The following is a 17,960-nucleotide window of genomic DNA, read 5'->3' as shown; positions in this document are numbered from 1 at the left end:
GTATCGGTAGTACCTGTAGTATCTGTAGTACCCGTAGTATCCGTAGTAGGTGTAGTACCTGTAGTACCTGTAGTATCCGTAGTACCTGTAGTATCTGTAGTACCCGTAGTATCCGTAGTACCTGTAGTATCTGTAGTACCAGTAATACCTGTAGTAGGTGTAGTACCTGTAGTAGGTGTAGTACCTGTAGTAGGTGTAGTATCCGTAGTAGGTGTAGTACCTGCAGTACCTGTAGTATTTGTAGTACCTGTAGTACCAGTAATACCTGTAGTATTTGTAGTACCTGTAGTACCTGTAGTACCTGTAGTATCTGTAGTACCGGTAGTACCTGTAGTATCCGTAGTATCCGTAGTAGGTGTAGTAGGTGTAGTAACTGTAGTAGGTGTAGTATCTGTAGTAGGTGTAGTATCTGTAGTAGGTGTAGTATCCGTAGTACTCATAGTACCCGTAGTAGGTGTAGTATCTGTAGTACCTGTAGTACCTGTAATACCTATAGTAGGTGTAGTAGGTGTAGTACCTGTAGTATCTGTAGTACCTGTAGTAGGTGTAGTATCCGTAGTAGGTGTAGTACCTGCAGTACCTGTAGTAGGTGTAGTAGGTGTAGTATCTGTAGTAGGTGTAGTATACGTAGTACCTGTAGTAGGTGTAGTATCTGTAGTATTCGTAGTACGTGCAGAACCTGTAGTATCTGTAGTACCTGTAGTACCTGTAGTATCCGTAGTATCCGTAGTAGGTGTAGTACCTGTAGTATCTGTAGTACCCGTAGTATTTGTAGTACCTGTAGTACCAGTAATACCTGTAGTATTTGTAGTACCTGTAGTATCTGTAGTATCCGTAGTACGTGTAGAACCTGTAGTAGCTATAGTAGGTGTAGTATCAGTAGTACCTGTCGCATCTGTAGTACCTGTAGTAGGTGTACATAGTACCTTTCACGGCAGCCATGTTGATGGGTAGAATTAATAAAATTGTTCATTCTATTGTTGAATTCATTTTAATTTCGCTTTAGGAATGAAATTTGATTTTCCTTACTCTGAAACATGCCCTGCCTTACTGGGCGCGTCACCAGTAGCGTTCATTTAACCTATCAAGGCGTACGCATGAAGACTATAATAACTCAAAATAAATAGGTGAAGAAAGACTTATAATCATACTTTAGTTTATTGTTTTCTTTTTAATGTATTTTTTCGATTGACTTGAATTATTTTGGAATTATCCCTTAGATTTCAGGATATGTACATCGTTAATCGAATATATCTACAGTTTCATCTAAAAGTCATAATGTCTTGATGTGGTTAAGGCAACTATGGATCTAACTAGAACTATATATATCTTAATACTTTATATCACTATATTTAGTTTTTAGACAAGAGACCATAGTGTGATTTGGTAAATCATGTGATATATTCTTTAGGTAGCGCATTTTTGAGTCAGGTACTACGGATACTACAGGTACTACGGATACTACATCTACTACACCTACTACGGATACTACACCTACTACAGATACTACAGGTACTACAAATACTACAGGTATTACTGGTACTACAGGTACTACAAATACTACGGGTACTACAGATACTACAGGTACTACACCTACTACGGATACTACGGATACTACAGGTACTACAGGTACTACAGATACTACAGGTACTACAAATACTACAGGTATTACTGGTACTACAGGTACTACAAATACTACGGGTACTACAGATACTACAGGTACTACACCTACTACGGATACTACGGATACTACAGGTACTACAGGTACTACAGTTACTACAGGTACTACAAATACTACAGGTATTACTGGTACTACAGGTACTACAAATACTACAGGTACTGCAGGTACTACACCTACTACGGATACTACACCTACTACAGGTACTACACCTACTACAGGTACTACACCTACTACAGGTATTACTGGTACTACAGATACTACAGGTACTACGGATACTACGGGTACTACAGATACTACAGGTACTACGGATACTACAGGTACTACAGGTACTACACCTACTACGGATACTACGGGTACTACAGATATTACAGGTACTACAGGTACTACAGATACTACACCTACTACGGGTACTATGGGTACTACGGATACTACACCTACTACAGATACTACAGATACTACAGGTACTACACCTACTACAGGTACTACAGGTACTACGGGTACTACGGGTATTACACCAACTACATGTGCTGCATCTAAACGGATAACTAAAGCTGACACCGAACGTTGCAACACTACCATAACACACAACCCCTAGATAGTGCCATTTCGTGTGCTCATACATGAAACACCGACCCAAAAGAGTAGTTTAATTTAAATTCCATGTCAATACTAATGGATTTAAGCATTTTAAATTACGATACATATCGACTTATTTCAACTTTTGATATATTCACCAAAATGATAATGAATTTTATTCATTCTGACGATCAGAATAGCTACCAATAATCTTTATTCGCCCTCCTTTTTCAAATATTAGGCAAGACCAGTAGAAATAGTTCCCATGCGTCAGGACCATGGTCAAACCATGGTCAAACATGATTAAAACATGTTAGAACATGGTCAAGCAAACATGGTTCGTTAAACATGGGCCTATTTTGAGCCACGTCAAAATATTTAATTCTACCCAGACCGAAGGGTTCGTCATTTCCGGTCTTAAGTATGGTCGGTTTGTATAGGGTTACATTCAACCTCGTGTGTAGCATCAGTTGTATATCATAGCCTTCGGTGCGGACATATTTTCCCACCCTCCCTCCCTTATGGAGGTTTGAGAAGTTTATAACCAGGCCTTATTTTTCTTCTGTTGGATTAAACTTCTCATTGTGCCAAACAAAGGAGTGTTGTGTCATTGTTTCATATTAGTTTTGTTTATTGGGGTTCTATGAGTAGAATTAACGTTAAATTGCACAAGTTTAACCATGGTCAACCATGGTCAGTTAATGTCTAGCTATATAAAACAACAACCATGGTTTGACCAGGGTCAACCATGTTTAAAAGCAAAATCAATACCAAGGAACACCTTGGTCAACCATGTTTAAAAGCCAAATCAATACCAAGGTAGACCATAGTCAACCATGTTTAAAAGCAATATTAATACCAAGGTAGACCATAGTCAACCATGTTTAAAAGCCAAATCAATACCATGGTAGACCATAGTCAACCATGTTTAAAAGCAATATCAATACCAAGGTAGACCATAGTCAACCATGTTTAAAAGCAAAATCAATACCATGGTAGACCATAGTCAACCATGTTTAAAAGCAAAATCAATACCAAGGTAGACCATAGTCAACCATGTTTAAAAGCAAAATCAATACCATGGTAGACCATGGTAAACCATGTTTGAATGCAATATCAATACCATGGTATACCATGGTCAACCATGTTTGAAAGCAATATCAATACCATGGTTAACCATGTTCAACCATGTTTGCAAACAGCACCCGTACAGCATGGTCAAGAGAATCCTACATAAATATACAATACAGGGCTGTCAACCCCCGAGATATTCAAATCTGGAGAATTGATAGGGAAGGGACATGACGTCACAGCGCGTCAAAAAGCGCGCGAAAAGACGTCTTTCACTTTGTAACATTTGATGTGATTGGTTTATTTCTGACCAATCAGATTATCGCTTATATTACAATGGCCTGCTTGAAAGAACAGTTTATATGAGGAACGTTTTGATTTTGTTAGCGATGTAAAATATCACAAACATAAAATAATTGGAATTTTATGGTTGTGAAACTCGGGTCGCACAAGAAATGGTCAGCTTCGGGGATTATCCGGGAGATTTGATACTCTAATCTGGAGACCGGGAGACACGGTCCAAAATCTGGAGACTCCCGGTTTATCCGGGAGAGTTGACAGCCCTGCAATATCAGGGTGCAAATCATACTGAGCAGTAGTATAATTCACTCATTAATAGAAGGAACAAAATAAATAAAACAATTATTGCCTTTTCAAACAAATATTTGCACTTTTTTAATGGAACAGAAAATAGCTTGTATACAATCAGTATGTAAATATTAGCCAAAATGTTTGTTTCTACACTAAAGTTACTATCATGACATTTGGTTGGCCTGGTGCTCTAGTTTTGTCCTGACAGCTTACTATACTTTCTGTTCAATGCTTAATGCACATCTATAGTATGGCAATTTTTAGGAGAATTATTTTTAATACACTCAATAAAATAACTTGATTATGTATACAGCCAATCTGTTTATGCATTTTAATGTGCTAACTATAATTTTCTAAAAGAAAATTGATCAAAGAAACAGATAAAATGACTTTGCTTAAAAATACTTTTTCCATACAGTTTTGTTAAGTATAAATGAATAATTGCAAGACCTTCTTGAAAAAATTCATAATTTTCTCACTAAGTTAGAAATAAATTGTTATAATGAGAGAAGTTCAATTTGTAATAGCTTCTGCAAGACTTTTCCAAGTATTTTGTGAATTTTGATTCCCCACTATAATTCCTTGTGGGTTTTTAGCCTATCAAAATATTTTCTCTGCTCTGTACATTACTTCTTGTAACAGATCTTTCTTGAACCTTAAAATCAATGTGGAAAGAGATAAAATAATTAATGTTCTGTAATTTTATGAGTTGCACTTGCACTTGCTATACATTCTGGTTGGCTATATTAATCCCCAAAGAACTCAACAAGAACGTAAACGATTCAAGTCGTATTTCGAAACATAAATGTTGTTTCACGCTTTCGAAAAGCCAGCCAGGCATTCAGCTTTATACCAGTCGCGATTTAGGGATCCGAGTTCTACGTTGGGTTTGTTCTGGACCCAACGACCCAACAAGGCAAACATCAATATAAGGTATATGAGCTTATTTCTGATCATGAGCATACGCATGCGCATCTATCGTTTTAACATAGGTCACGTGACCTTTAATTTTTGCACCATACTCTCACCTCCTGCGTTTAATACACACCAGGATTCTTTTACATTTTCATGTTTCCCTTTCCTTTTTTTTCTTTTCGCTGAAGCCATCTTTTCCTTTCTCAACTTGTAACCACCTCATTCCTAATGCTCAGCAACCTGCAATGTAGTATGATAATTTTCTCCCATATCTATAGTTAACCCTGCGTCCATGCAAAACTATCGTTTACAAAACCATAACTATATTCACTATTTCGTAATTTAATAAGTTACACCGGATTGTCAATATCAGTCATGATATTGACGATGATTTAAGGTTTCTAGAATATAAAACTCGTAAAACGCAACGGCCCAACAGCCAACAACCCAACAAACCTAACAGCCCAACAGCCCAATAGCATAATAGACCAATAGCATAATAGCCCAATAGTATAATAGCTCAATAGTATAATAGCCCAATAGTATAATAGCCCAACAGCCCAACAGCCCAACAGCCCAACAGCCCAACAGCCCTACAGCCCGACAGCCCGACAGCCCAACAGCCCAACAGCCCAACAGCCCAACAGCCCAACAGCCCAACAGCCCAACAGCCCAACAGCCCAACAGCCCAACAGCCCAACAGCCCAACAGCCCAACAGCCCAACAGCCCAACAGCCCAACAGCCCAACAGCCCAACAGCCCAACAGCCCAACAGCCCAACAGCCCAACAGCCCAACAGCCCAACAACTTGCTCTCTCTCAATACATTACTATCAACAGTTAAGATCACACGTAGTCTTCAGCCTTAAGAAATCAAAAACCAGACTTCCCCTCCAATGAATCCTCCTTAAAGGTTTTCAGCTGCGCTCATTCCAATTGGAAGACTTAGTAAAGCCATATCTCTTTTTTTTTTTTTTTTTGTCATTTTTATTTCATTTCTTTATATTTCTTGCCAGGCTCCCTCTCAATACATTACTATCAACAGTTAAGATCACACGAAGTCTTTGGCTGTATGAAACCAAAATCCAGACTTGCCCTTCAATGAATCCTCCTTATGGGTTTTCAGTTGCGCTCATTCCAATTAGAAGACTTAGTATAAAGCAACTTCTTGTTATTTCTTGTCAGGCCTCATCTCAATACATTACTATCGACAGTTAAGATCATACGCAGTCTATAACCTGTCAACCCAAAATCCAGACTTGCCCTCAAATGAATCCTTCTTAAAGGTTTTCAGTTGCGCTCATTCCAATTACAAGTCTTAGTATAAAGCAATTTCTTTATATTTCTTGTCAGGCTCGCTCTCAATACGTTACTATCGACAATTAAGATCATATGCAGTCTTTGACCGGTCAACCCAAAATCCAGACTTGCCCTCAAATGAATTCATATTAAAGGTTTTCAAATGCGCCCATTCCAATTAGAAGACTTAGTAAAGCAACGTTATGTTATTTCTTGTCAGGCTCCCTCTCAATACATTACTATTGACAGTTAAGATCACATGCAGTCTTTGACCGGTCAACCCAAAATCCAGACTTGCCCTACATTGAATCCTCTTTAAAGTTTTTCAAATGCGCTCATTCCAATTAGAAGACTTAGTAAGTAAAGCAACGTCTTGTTATTTCTTGTCAGGCTCCCTCTTAATACCTTACTATCGACATTTAATATCATATACAGTCTTTGGCCGGTCAACCCAGAATCCACACTTGCCCTCCAATGAGTCCTCCATAAAGGTTTTCAGCTGCGTTCATTCCAATAAGAAGACTTAGTAAAGCCATATCTTGTTATTTCTTGTCATGCTCTCTCTCAATACATTACTATCAACAGTTAAGATCACACGTAGTGGGCTGTCGGGCTGTTGGGCTGTCGGGCTGTTGGGCCTGTCGGGCTGTTGGGCTGTCGGCTGTTGGGCTGTCGGGCTGTTGGGCTGTCGGGCTGTTGGGCTGTCGGGCTGTTGGGCTGTCGGGCTGTTGGGCTGTCGGGCTGTTGGGCTGTCGGGCTGTTGGGCTGTCGGGCTGTTGGGCTGTCGGGCTGTTGGGCTGTCGGGCTGTTGGGCTGTCGGGCTGTTGGGCTGTCGGGCTGTTGGGCTGTCGGGCTGTGGGCTGTCGGGCTATTATGCTATTATGCTACTATGCTATTATGCTACTATGCTATTATGCTACTATGCTATTATGCTATTATGCTATTATGCTATTATGCTATTATGCTATTATGCTATTATGCTATTATGCTATTATGCTATTATGCTATTATGCTATTATGCTATTATGCTATTATGCTATTATGCTATTATGCTATTATGCTATTGGGCTATTGGGCTATAATGCTATTGGGCTATTATGCTATTGGGCTAATGGGCTGTTATGCTATTGGACTATTGGGCTATTATGCTATTGGGCTGTATTGCTATTGGGCTATAATGCTATTGGGCTAATGGGCTGTTGGGCTGTTGGGCTATTATGCTATAGGGTTATTGGGGTATTATGCAATTGGACTATTGTGTTACTGTGGTATTGGGCTATTATGCTATTGGGCTATTGGGCTATTATGCTATTGGGCTATTGGGCTATAATGCTGTTATGCTATTGGGCTGTAATGCTATTAGGCTATTAGGCTATTATGCTATTGGGCTGTTAGGCTATTATGCTATTGGGCTGTTGGGCTGTTGGGCTGTTGGGCTGTTGGGCTGTTGGGCTGTTGGGCTGTTGGGCTGTTGGGCTGTTGGGCTGTTGGGCTGTTGGGCTGTTGGGCTGTTGGGCTGTTGGGCTGTTGGGCTGTTGGGCTGTTGGGCTGTTGGGCTGTTGGGCTGTTGGGCTGTTGGGCTGTTGGGCTGTTGGGCTGTTGGGCTGTTGGGCTATTATACTATTGGGCTATTGGGCTATTGGGCTATTGGGCTATTGGGCTATTGGGCTATTGGCCGCTTGGGCTATTATGCTATTGGGCTATTGGCTATTATGGTATTGGGCTATTTGGCTATTGGGCTGTTGGGCTATTATGCTATTGGGCTGTTATTCTATTGGGCTATTATGCTATTGGGCTGTTATGTTATTGGGATATTGGGCTATTGGGCTATGGGGCTATTGGGCTGTTGGGCTGTTGGGCTGTTGGGCTTTTGGGCTTTTGGGCTGTTGGGCTGTTGGGCTGTTGGGCTGTTGGGCTGTTGGGCTGTTGGGCTGTTGGGCTGTTGGGCTGTTGGGCTGTTGGGCTGTTGGGCTGTTGGGCTGTTGGGCTGTTGGGCTGTTGGGCTGTTGGGCTGTTGGGCTGTTGGGCTATTGGGCTATTATGCTATTGGGCTATTTGGCTATTGGGCTATTGGGCTATTGGGCTATTGGGCTATTGGCCGCTTGGGCTGTTATGCTATTGGGCTATTGGCTATTATGGTATTGGGCTATTTGGCTATTGGGCTGTTGGGCTATTATGCTATTGGGCTGTTATTCTATTGGGCTATTATGCTATTGGGCTGTTATGTTATTGGGATATTGGGCTATTGGGCTATGGGGCTATTGGGCTGTTGGGCTGTTGGGCTGTTGGGCTGGCTGTTGACTGTTGGGCTGTTGGGCTGTTGGGCTATTGGGCTATTATACTATTGGCTATTGGGCTATTGGGCTATTGGGCTATTGGGCTATTGGGCTATTGGGCTATTGGCCGCTTGGGCTGTTATGCTATTGGGCTATTGGCTATTATGGTATTGGGCTATTTGGCTATTGGGCTGTTGGGCTATTATGGCTATTGGTCTGTTATTCTATTGGGCTATTATGCTATTGGGCAGTTATGCTATTGGGATATTGGGCAATTGGGCTATGGGGCTATTATGCTATTGGACTTTATGGCTATTGGTCTGTTATTCTATTGGGCTATTATGCTATTAGGCTGTTAGAAGACTGAGTTATCAATTGACACGGTTTTCTTTGTTATTCATAAGGCTTTATTTTTATTACAACCCTCATAAACAATGGACAAACTTAAAGCCCGGGGAGGGAATTGAAATGCAGCAGGGAAGAGCAGGGCTGATATGAATTAATCTGATTGGCTCATTATGAATCGAAGGTCAATATATAGTTATAAACCCGGTTTATAACTATATATTGACCTTGAATTTATAATGAGCCAATCAGATTAATTCATATCAGCCCCGCTCTTCCCTGCTGCCTGACGAGTAAACTATCTGGGGAATAATACTATTCTACAGAACTAATCTAATTAATGTTTACATTCAAAAAAACTATAGAGATATGTTTTCTAAACATTACATTATCAAATCGTTGCTAGTGCTCATAGTTTATGTGTTAAAGTTTACAACACAGTTTTTAAAATAATAATTCTTACAAACTGGGTTTTGCTCATCCTTTTCACTACATTTCTTCTTGTTTTCCTGGCCGCCATTATCGAGATCTTCATTAGGTCTTTTTGCCGTAGATGTTACCTCCATTGTCAAAGCACTTGGAAATCGCTGTCTTGACACTTACACTTGGCCTTTGGTATTCTTGAAGGCTTCTTTCATCTCTATGCCCGGTTCGTTCCAACTCCATTGCCATACAGCCACATGTGATTACGAAACCCTAAAATCTATGGTTTTCTATTATCATCTGCACTTTTGTTTAATTAGCATCATAGATTTCCAGAACATTAAAACTATGTGCCACATTACCTCTGTAGGGACTAGAGGGCATTAGTAAATCCCTTTATAATCAACTCACATTGTTCATGCTCTATAGACAACAAGGGAAATATAAAAACAAAGCGGAAAATGTTTACCCTTTTGTATACATTCTAAACTTCCAACTGAACCACGAATATTTTTTAAAATTATTTTTATTTTCATTATCTTAAAAGTCTAACATCAGAATATTATAGAAAACCTTCTTAATTGATAACTAAAATAGTTAGTTACCTCGAATGTCGGCAATAAGCCATATACATCCCTCGGGCCTGCGGCCCTCGGGATGTATATGGCTTATTACCTCCGTTCTCGGTAACTAACTCTTACTTTAGGCTAAGTAGGTTCTAAATTATGTTCTTGATTTCTATAAAGGAGATATAGTTGTTGATTAACAGAAAATATTTGGTCCTCCGATATACAGTATTTATTCACAACTTTATTATAAGCCTAATAAAACTGATTAAAGAATGTATATGACTATATGTATGTACAATAAGAGTTATATATATATATATATAGTCTCTTCTTGAATCGGTATATGTATATATATATATATATACACACCGAATCGCTAAAACTTTGACAGTTTAAACGAACGATGACGGCCTTGGAACCTCGTGGTGGGAGACTCGACTGTTCATGGTTGATTGTTCAAAGTTCAAGTAAGTGAAGTGTTTTTATAAACGTTTTCACTTTTATTTATCACAACTTTTATTTGGTTTTTCTGTACTATTAAATGAAAGGTTTTGCAAGTGTTACTCAAATTTTAGGCCGATTTTTACGCCGAAATTACCAGGCACTAAACTACAAATGTTCTTTTTTTCCTATGACAACCTTTTTGCAAGTAGATGTATATACATATACAAAAGCAATAAAACAGCAGTGCATACCTCGGAGAAAATTCTGGGTATACCCCTCATCGCGGACGAAAATATATAGATTACGCTTGCTTCCTCAGCAAACCCATAAAAACATGTTTGTTAAAGCACACCAATAAAAATAAATGAACTAAACCCCAGTTTCACAATTCTGCAGTAGCCACATGCGCTCATCGAGCGTCTATTTTTTCTATTGTCTTACCTGGATTTTAAAGGAAAGACAATAGGAAAAAGGGGATACATATGTATGTATATATATCGCTAAATTGTCAAAGTTTTAGCGATCCGGTATATATATATATATATATATATATATATATATATATATATATATATATGTATATATGTATATGTATATGTGTATATGTGTATATGTGTATATGTGTATATGTGTATATGTGTATATGTGTATATGTGTATATGTGTATATGTGTATATGTGTATATGTGTATATGTGTATATGTGTATATGTGTATATGTGTATATGTGTATATGTGTATATGTGTATATGTGTATATGTGTATATGTGTATATGTGTATATGTGTATATGTGTATATGTGTATATGTGTATATGTGTATATGTGTATATGTGTATATGTGTATATGTGTATATGTGTATATGTGTATATGTGTATATGTGTATATGTGTATATGTGTATATGTGTATATGTGTATATGTGTATATGTGTATATGTGTATATGTGTATATGTGTATATGTGTATATGTGTATATGTGTATATGTGTATATGTGTATATGTGTATATGTGTATATGTGTATATGTGTATATGTGTATATGTGTATATGTGTATATGTGTATATGTGTATATGTGTATATGTGTATATGTGTATATGTGTATACACTCCATTGCAGAAACGTTGTAGTACACATTTATACATTTACACAAATACCTAATGAGATGCATATTGCAATTTTACTTCTTTAACCCTCTAAACCAATTGATTTATAATCTGTAGGATGTAAAACACAAGAATAAAATATTTTGACGTTCATTGAATGAAACAAATAATAAATAAACCGAGTTTTCTGTTTTGCATATCATTAAATATACTGAATAAATTAGGTATTTGTATAAATGTATACTACTAATTCACTTCCAGAAGAAATGAAATCTTATTTTGTGAAAACACACCCTGAAGTTATAAGGCCAGCGTTAAATACTAACTTTAAAATGGGCTACATCGTGGAGGGCCGCGGAAACAGAAAATTCGACATTGTTGACGAGTCTATTCTTAAACAAGCTTATGAAAGTAGCAGCAACGGGAGGCTGTGTTTGTGGGTTGATCCTCATGTCCCTCAGCAATTAGCGAAACGTAAAGGGAAGAAGAAGAAGAAGAAGAAGAAGAAGGCAGTCGACAAATCCTTAAAATGTGAGTAATTGCTGTGCACGTGCCACAACAAAAAATGTTTCTACATGAATAAAACTTTGAAACACTTCTCGTATATCAAAGGAAGAGAGTAGAACTTTGTTTATATATAACATATAGCTACTATATCTATGACATATTTCTACACCATATTTAATTCTTGCACAAGCTGCTTCGTCGAAGAAAATTTACGCCGCCGCATTTTGATAAATAAAACTTTTCACAACTTCTTTAGTAATCCTATTATCAGCTAATCGTTTGAAACTCATAAAAAACGTCATGTTTAAGAAAAAAACCACCTTGTAATGCCAAATGGAAGGTTTTATGGAGTTAAAAGTAAAGCATGAAATCGTAACGTTTATTAAATTTGTGGTACTTGGTCACAATGGAATTTTTCACAAGATCGCGTGGCGAGAATTAGCATATGGAAAAAAAAACTATTCTAACACTCTTAGCACTCAACACTCTAACACAATATTGCTGAAATCAGTATTGGCCTTGTTGCTACTAATTTAATGCAATGTTTTACTGAATCTTATTAGCCGAGAAACGGGACCTCAGCACAAGTTCTGACTCAGAAGACAACTCAGGATCTTCATCAAAACGTACCCGCACCGAGAAACAAGCCGACAAACACTATCATAATCTGAAAGAGAAATTCGACGGAAAGTAGGAAGATCATCAATTGCGGTCATGGGCAACGATGGTGGTAATAAGCATTATATTTCTATATTATTTACACGCCTATTCCAAAAAACGTTGTCAGGGCTGAAAGCAAGGAGCTGACGACCGATATGAATGCCAGATAACCTGCACTGATTTTATTCGTGTATATTCGATTCTTACTTATTTCTATAGAACAAAGGACAGACATAAAAAATTTCACGTGCATGTTCATATATCACAATTATAGTTCTATAGAAATTTGAATAAATGGCAAGTCAACCAGCATTCATCAGTGGTCAGCTTCTTCCTTCTTGCTTTTGGCCCGGGCAACGTTTATTGGAATAGGTGTATTTTTACTTGAGCAATACGCTAGATTATGAAAAACATGACCTGACAAGATACTATGTATGCCCAACGTTTTCTTTGTTTTCAGGCGTTGGGTAATCACAGATCGTTAGAACAACCACCAACTCTTCATTACTTTAACAATCAAACAAAAAAGAAACGAAGTCAACAAGACCGGTTAGCTGAGACGATTGCTGCCTCCATGGGCGCATGCATAGCAACCATGAGGAATTACAGTTCCAACAATGTAAGTATACATTTTATTGAATTAACGCGATATTACTTTTCCTTGCTCATAAAATAATTTTTTTTACAGGATGACAAAAGAGTAAAATTACTGGAGCAATTAAAAGAACTGAAGAATCTTTTTGACAGTGATGTCTTATCGAGAAGGGAATACGAGGATCAAAATAGCATCATTCTTCAAAATCTCAAGGATTTGTAAAAATTTTACATTGCCGGATTCGTTTTCTAAATATATGTACAATGGCCAAAATATCCAAAGCAATCTTCGGCTGTTAACTGGTAGAAGGCATGATGCAAAATTCGTTCTTGTTGCTGTTTATCTGCTGAAGTCCAAAGGATGTCATGCGTCCGTATGCAATCTCTTACTTTGCTAAATGCCTCTTCAATTGGATTGTAGTCCGGACTATAAGGAGGTAAAAATATTAATCTTGCACCTGTTTGTTGAATAAGTTGGCGTACTCTTTGGACATGGTGAATACACGCATTGTCTGAAAGAAAAAAGTTTTTGTTAAATAAAAAGTTGGAACAACTTAATTGTATTCGAGTACTAAATACTACATAAATAAAGAATAATAAAGGTATACTGATTATCAGACTCCATGGTAATAAGTGGGAATCATAATTCATAGTTCACTCATTGGGGAAATGAAGTATTTCTTACCCATCACTACTATCGAGTTCGGATTGATACCATTATATGGCTGCAGCAATGGTACAATGTCACGTTCAAGAAATTTGATGAATTTGTCGGCCTTAATGCTGTTTCGATACACTTTGACTGCACGTAGTCCATCCACTCCAATAGCAGCCAAAGCAGAAAGTCGGGGGGTGCGTACAAAATATCTTCTTACAACTGCTCGCAAACCTCTGAACGAATAACCGTATCTTCTCTGTAGCCTTGTATCCTAGTAAATATAATTTTTAATATTCATAACCAAGAACATCTTTTAGTAAAAAATGAAAATAAATTGTTTACATTAGTATTTATACTGACTTACAAATCCAGATTCGTCGATGAAAATCAGCATTTCTGGGGCGTAAAAAATTACTCTCGCGTTAAACTCACCAATTTTCGGGTAATCCACAACGGGCAGAACGAAGCCTGGGAGTGGATGAACAAACAATGAATGGTGAGATAAAACAAAGAACGCAGCTCGCATGTAGAACAATACACATTGTTAACCATATTCCATGCTTTCTTTGTTTTTGTTATTTTGTCCAATCCAAAGCTTCGTTCTACCAGTGGACACCGACCCCAATTTTCGCGTTACTCCGAACCTTGTCAAGTTCCTGAAGACTGTTGAAAGGTGATGATTGCTTCCTGTTGCCCTACTTATTTCGTAGTGCAGTTCTCGGAGTGTTAAAGAAGGGTTTTGCAGAACTGCTTCCATGATTACGAACCTTTCATGTGGATGAAGAGAAGACTCACGTGGCCTTCCTACGGTACCACAGCTCACTAACCTTGTCATGGTAAATTTTCTTATAATTCGCCGTACAGTCCTGTAAGATAGCTTCAAAACTCTAACAATTTTATTGGTTCTATATAGTAAGCCAAACTTGAGCCAAATGACTCGACTCCGAAGGTCGTAGCTATACATATTTAGCGTATAAAGAAGGTTAATTCCTCCCCATGGTGCACGTCGATATATATCGATATTTTGATATATTGATATTTCGGTATCGGCCATAATTTTTGCAAATGGCTGTGTATATATATATAAATCCACATATAAGAACCTGCTAGATCTTGCTTGGCTAAACAGGTTCTTATATTTTTGGGTATTAAAATGGCAAATGTCTGCCAGCAGGTTCTTAAACCACTAGGTTTTTATACGCTGGTTTTTACTGTATATCGACTATTACCTATCGCCTTTGGCGATGGGTACGTTTATTGAAATAGGTGTAATTTACCCTTTATCATTATGCATGCACTTGTTTTTAGACAAGTCTTTTTAGCTTAGTGTCCCGAGGATTGATATGAGGGACAGCCTCTCATGAATAACATAAGGGAGTTTTAGTTTCTAATACTCCCTCATTAATATGGATGAGGGAGTATTAGAAACTAATACTCCCTCATCCATATTAATGATGGAGTATTAGAAACTAAGTTTCCCTCTATCTATTCATGGGGGAGGGATGTTAGTGATTACACGTCCCTCCAAAACAATGGAAACCGAGGTGATCATGGTATTATCTACTAAATACATAAGACTTTTTTCGATTTTTCGGTTTTTGTGGATGTCAATCAAGGCAATTTCACAACATTCCACAGGCACGTGCTTTTGAAAAAATTATACTTTCCAAATAACTTTTTGAATAACTTTTGTCCTCTGACATCTTTTTGATAACTATTCTTCTAATAATTTGTTTGAATAATAAAAGGGACATTGATTAATAATAATAATAATAATAATAATAATAATAATAATAATAACAACTTTATTTAATGAGGTGGCACTAAATAGTGTACTACACTAATAAACTTGTGGCCCTCAATATAAATCTACTAAAATTTACAAATTAAAAAATATAAAATATATGTAATATCAACTAAGAACACGAACTTGTTAGAAAAATTGACTATAGTATAATAAAACATTACATGAAGATTAAAATTAACTATATATAAATTCAACTGTGAAGCTCAGCGACACCACGCTCACGCAGACGACGCAGTGAACGTAAAATAATATACTTCAGCAACGTCGAAACGCCGCCCCATGAACACGACGCCGCCAAACTTCACAGCCAAATTAAACAGGAATCTATCTATATTATAAATTTAAAAGGGTAAAATTGAATAAAATGAAAAGAAAATTACTAATATAAAAATCATTTACTACAAAAAAATAAAAAAAAAAAAAATAAAAAAAAAAAAAGGAAACTATGGATAGAAATGTGGCAAAAAAGTCTGCTCTTCGAGAAATTTACCGTGAAGAGCGCGTTTAAACGATTGAACTGTTGCTTGTTTTTTTATGTCCGCACTTAAATTGTTCCATTTTTTTATGGCGCTAACTATAAATGTTCTTCCTCCTTCAGTCTTCCTATTATAGCGTGGTGTAATAAAATTTAAGCTTGAAAATTTAGTGTAGAATGTACAGAACTGTTCAGTTTTAGAGCCTCTATCAGCTACTTAGGTACAGCATGCTGTGTTCTCTTATATAGTAATGTACACTTTGAGATATACAGTCGATTCAAAAAACGTTGCCGTCAAACAACCAACGCGACTGGACCGAGAGGAAATCTGGGAAAAAATCATTGAAGCGATTGACTGCATAGTTTTATCTGATTAATTATGGTTTTATGGTATACAGCAGGAGCTCGAGCGGAAAGAGTTGAAACGTTTTTTTATTAATGCCTTTCCCATTTTCGGTTGTATCGTCGTGTACGGGAAGTGTCAGGGGAATTCTATTCAAATTCAAATTTCGAGTAATCGGCTAGTAATCGTACCCTGCGATAGCATAAATTAAACTATAATAAATATTTATGTGCACGCGCTGATGATACATCGTTTAAATATGACTAAAAAATGAGACCACCCAACTGAATTCACTTCGTGGTCTAGGGGTTAGGTTTAGGGTTAGGGTTAGGGTTAGGGTTAGGGTTGGGGTTGGCATTGTAGTAGTTCTTTGGTGCCGAAGGTACCGAGTTCGATTCTTGGTATCTTCACTTAATTTTTTTTCTAGTGAGGAGAACCAAAATTTCTATGTCCCACTCGTGTGTTCGGAAACCTATGACGTACTTCGTTAATCCGTACACGACGATAGTACCCCATTTTCGAAATTGTGAACTGAATTATTACTACTTTGTTCCTCACCATTATTACCTTTACTAATAGCGGAAATAATTAATTCAGAACGACTATTCAACAGCTTCAGTGATTTTTACCCATATTTCTTTCGGTCCAGTCGCGTCGGCTTGAGCCGGTCGACGACAACGTTTATTAAATCGACTGTACGTATCTAATGAAGAAAGGCAGCCACTCCAATAGCCCACCTCCGAGATATGCCTCGCTTGTCACGCACAAAGGTTTCAGTATGAGGCTACGTGCTAAATTAAATATATCCTTACCGCCTGTCACGAATGACTGAGCATTTAGCACGTAGCCTCGTACTGAAACCTTTGTGCGTGACAAGCGAAGCATATCTCGGAAGCGGGCTATAGCGCTGCGCGCTGATTCTAAAAATAGCTTAAAGATTCTGACAAACATTGCATTCTGTTTAACCGCTACGAGGATTATACGAACCGATTTTTTACTTAAAGTTACGATAATAACCCATGTAAACTAAGATCAACTGCGATCGGTTGTGAAAATTATCTGCTGAAAGTAAACTTGTAAGTTTGTTTGCCCGAATTTCGTCTTTGTCTTCGTTTTTATGACGTCACGGCTGCGCTGCGCTATTTATTAAATAACGGTACTGAATGTGCTCTTGACTCAGCATTAAGTATGACTCTTGCTGCTCTTTTCTGTAGGCGCAGAATCCATAACAGACAGTCTTTAGTACATGATGTTTGCCAATCAACGCTAGCATAACTAAACACTGGTTTTATCATAGCATTATACACCTTTTGCTGTTCATTAACCGCAAAGGAATATTCATTGAAGCGAAGAAGCATTGTCATTAGAGCGAACAGGCATACAATAAGGCGAACGGAGTCTCAATAGTGCGATGGAACCTTCATTAAGAAATTTAGCATTGAATTTGACAATCATGAATATGTTTGCGTGGATTCATTAACGTTTTCAAACTTTCATTAGCGTTTTGGTGCAGACAATAAACCACAACACACATTCAATACAGCGTTTTGGACATTTATTTACGCAATACAATATAAGTATATTTTCCACTAGGAATTGTAGGATTTTAACTGTCTTTTCATTTTTT

This window comes from Actinia tenebrosa, unplaced genomic scaffold, assembly GCF_029948245.1.
Source record: "Actinia tenebrosa isolate PJP-AT-01 unplaced genomic scaffold, QUT_ActTen_1.0 PGA_scaffold7__59_contigs__length_16204524, whole genome shotgun sequence".
Taxonomy (NCBI): Eukaryota; Metazoa; Cnidaria; class Anthozoa; order Actiniaria; family Actiniidae; genus Actinia; species Actinia tenebrosa.
This window is presented reverse-complemented; position numbering follows the sequence as displayed.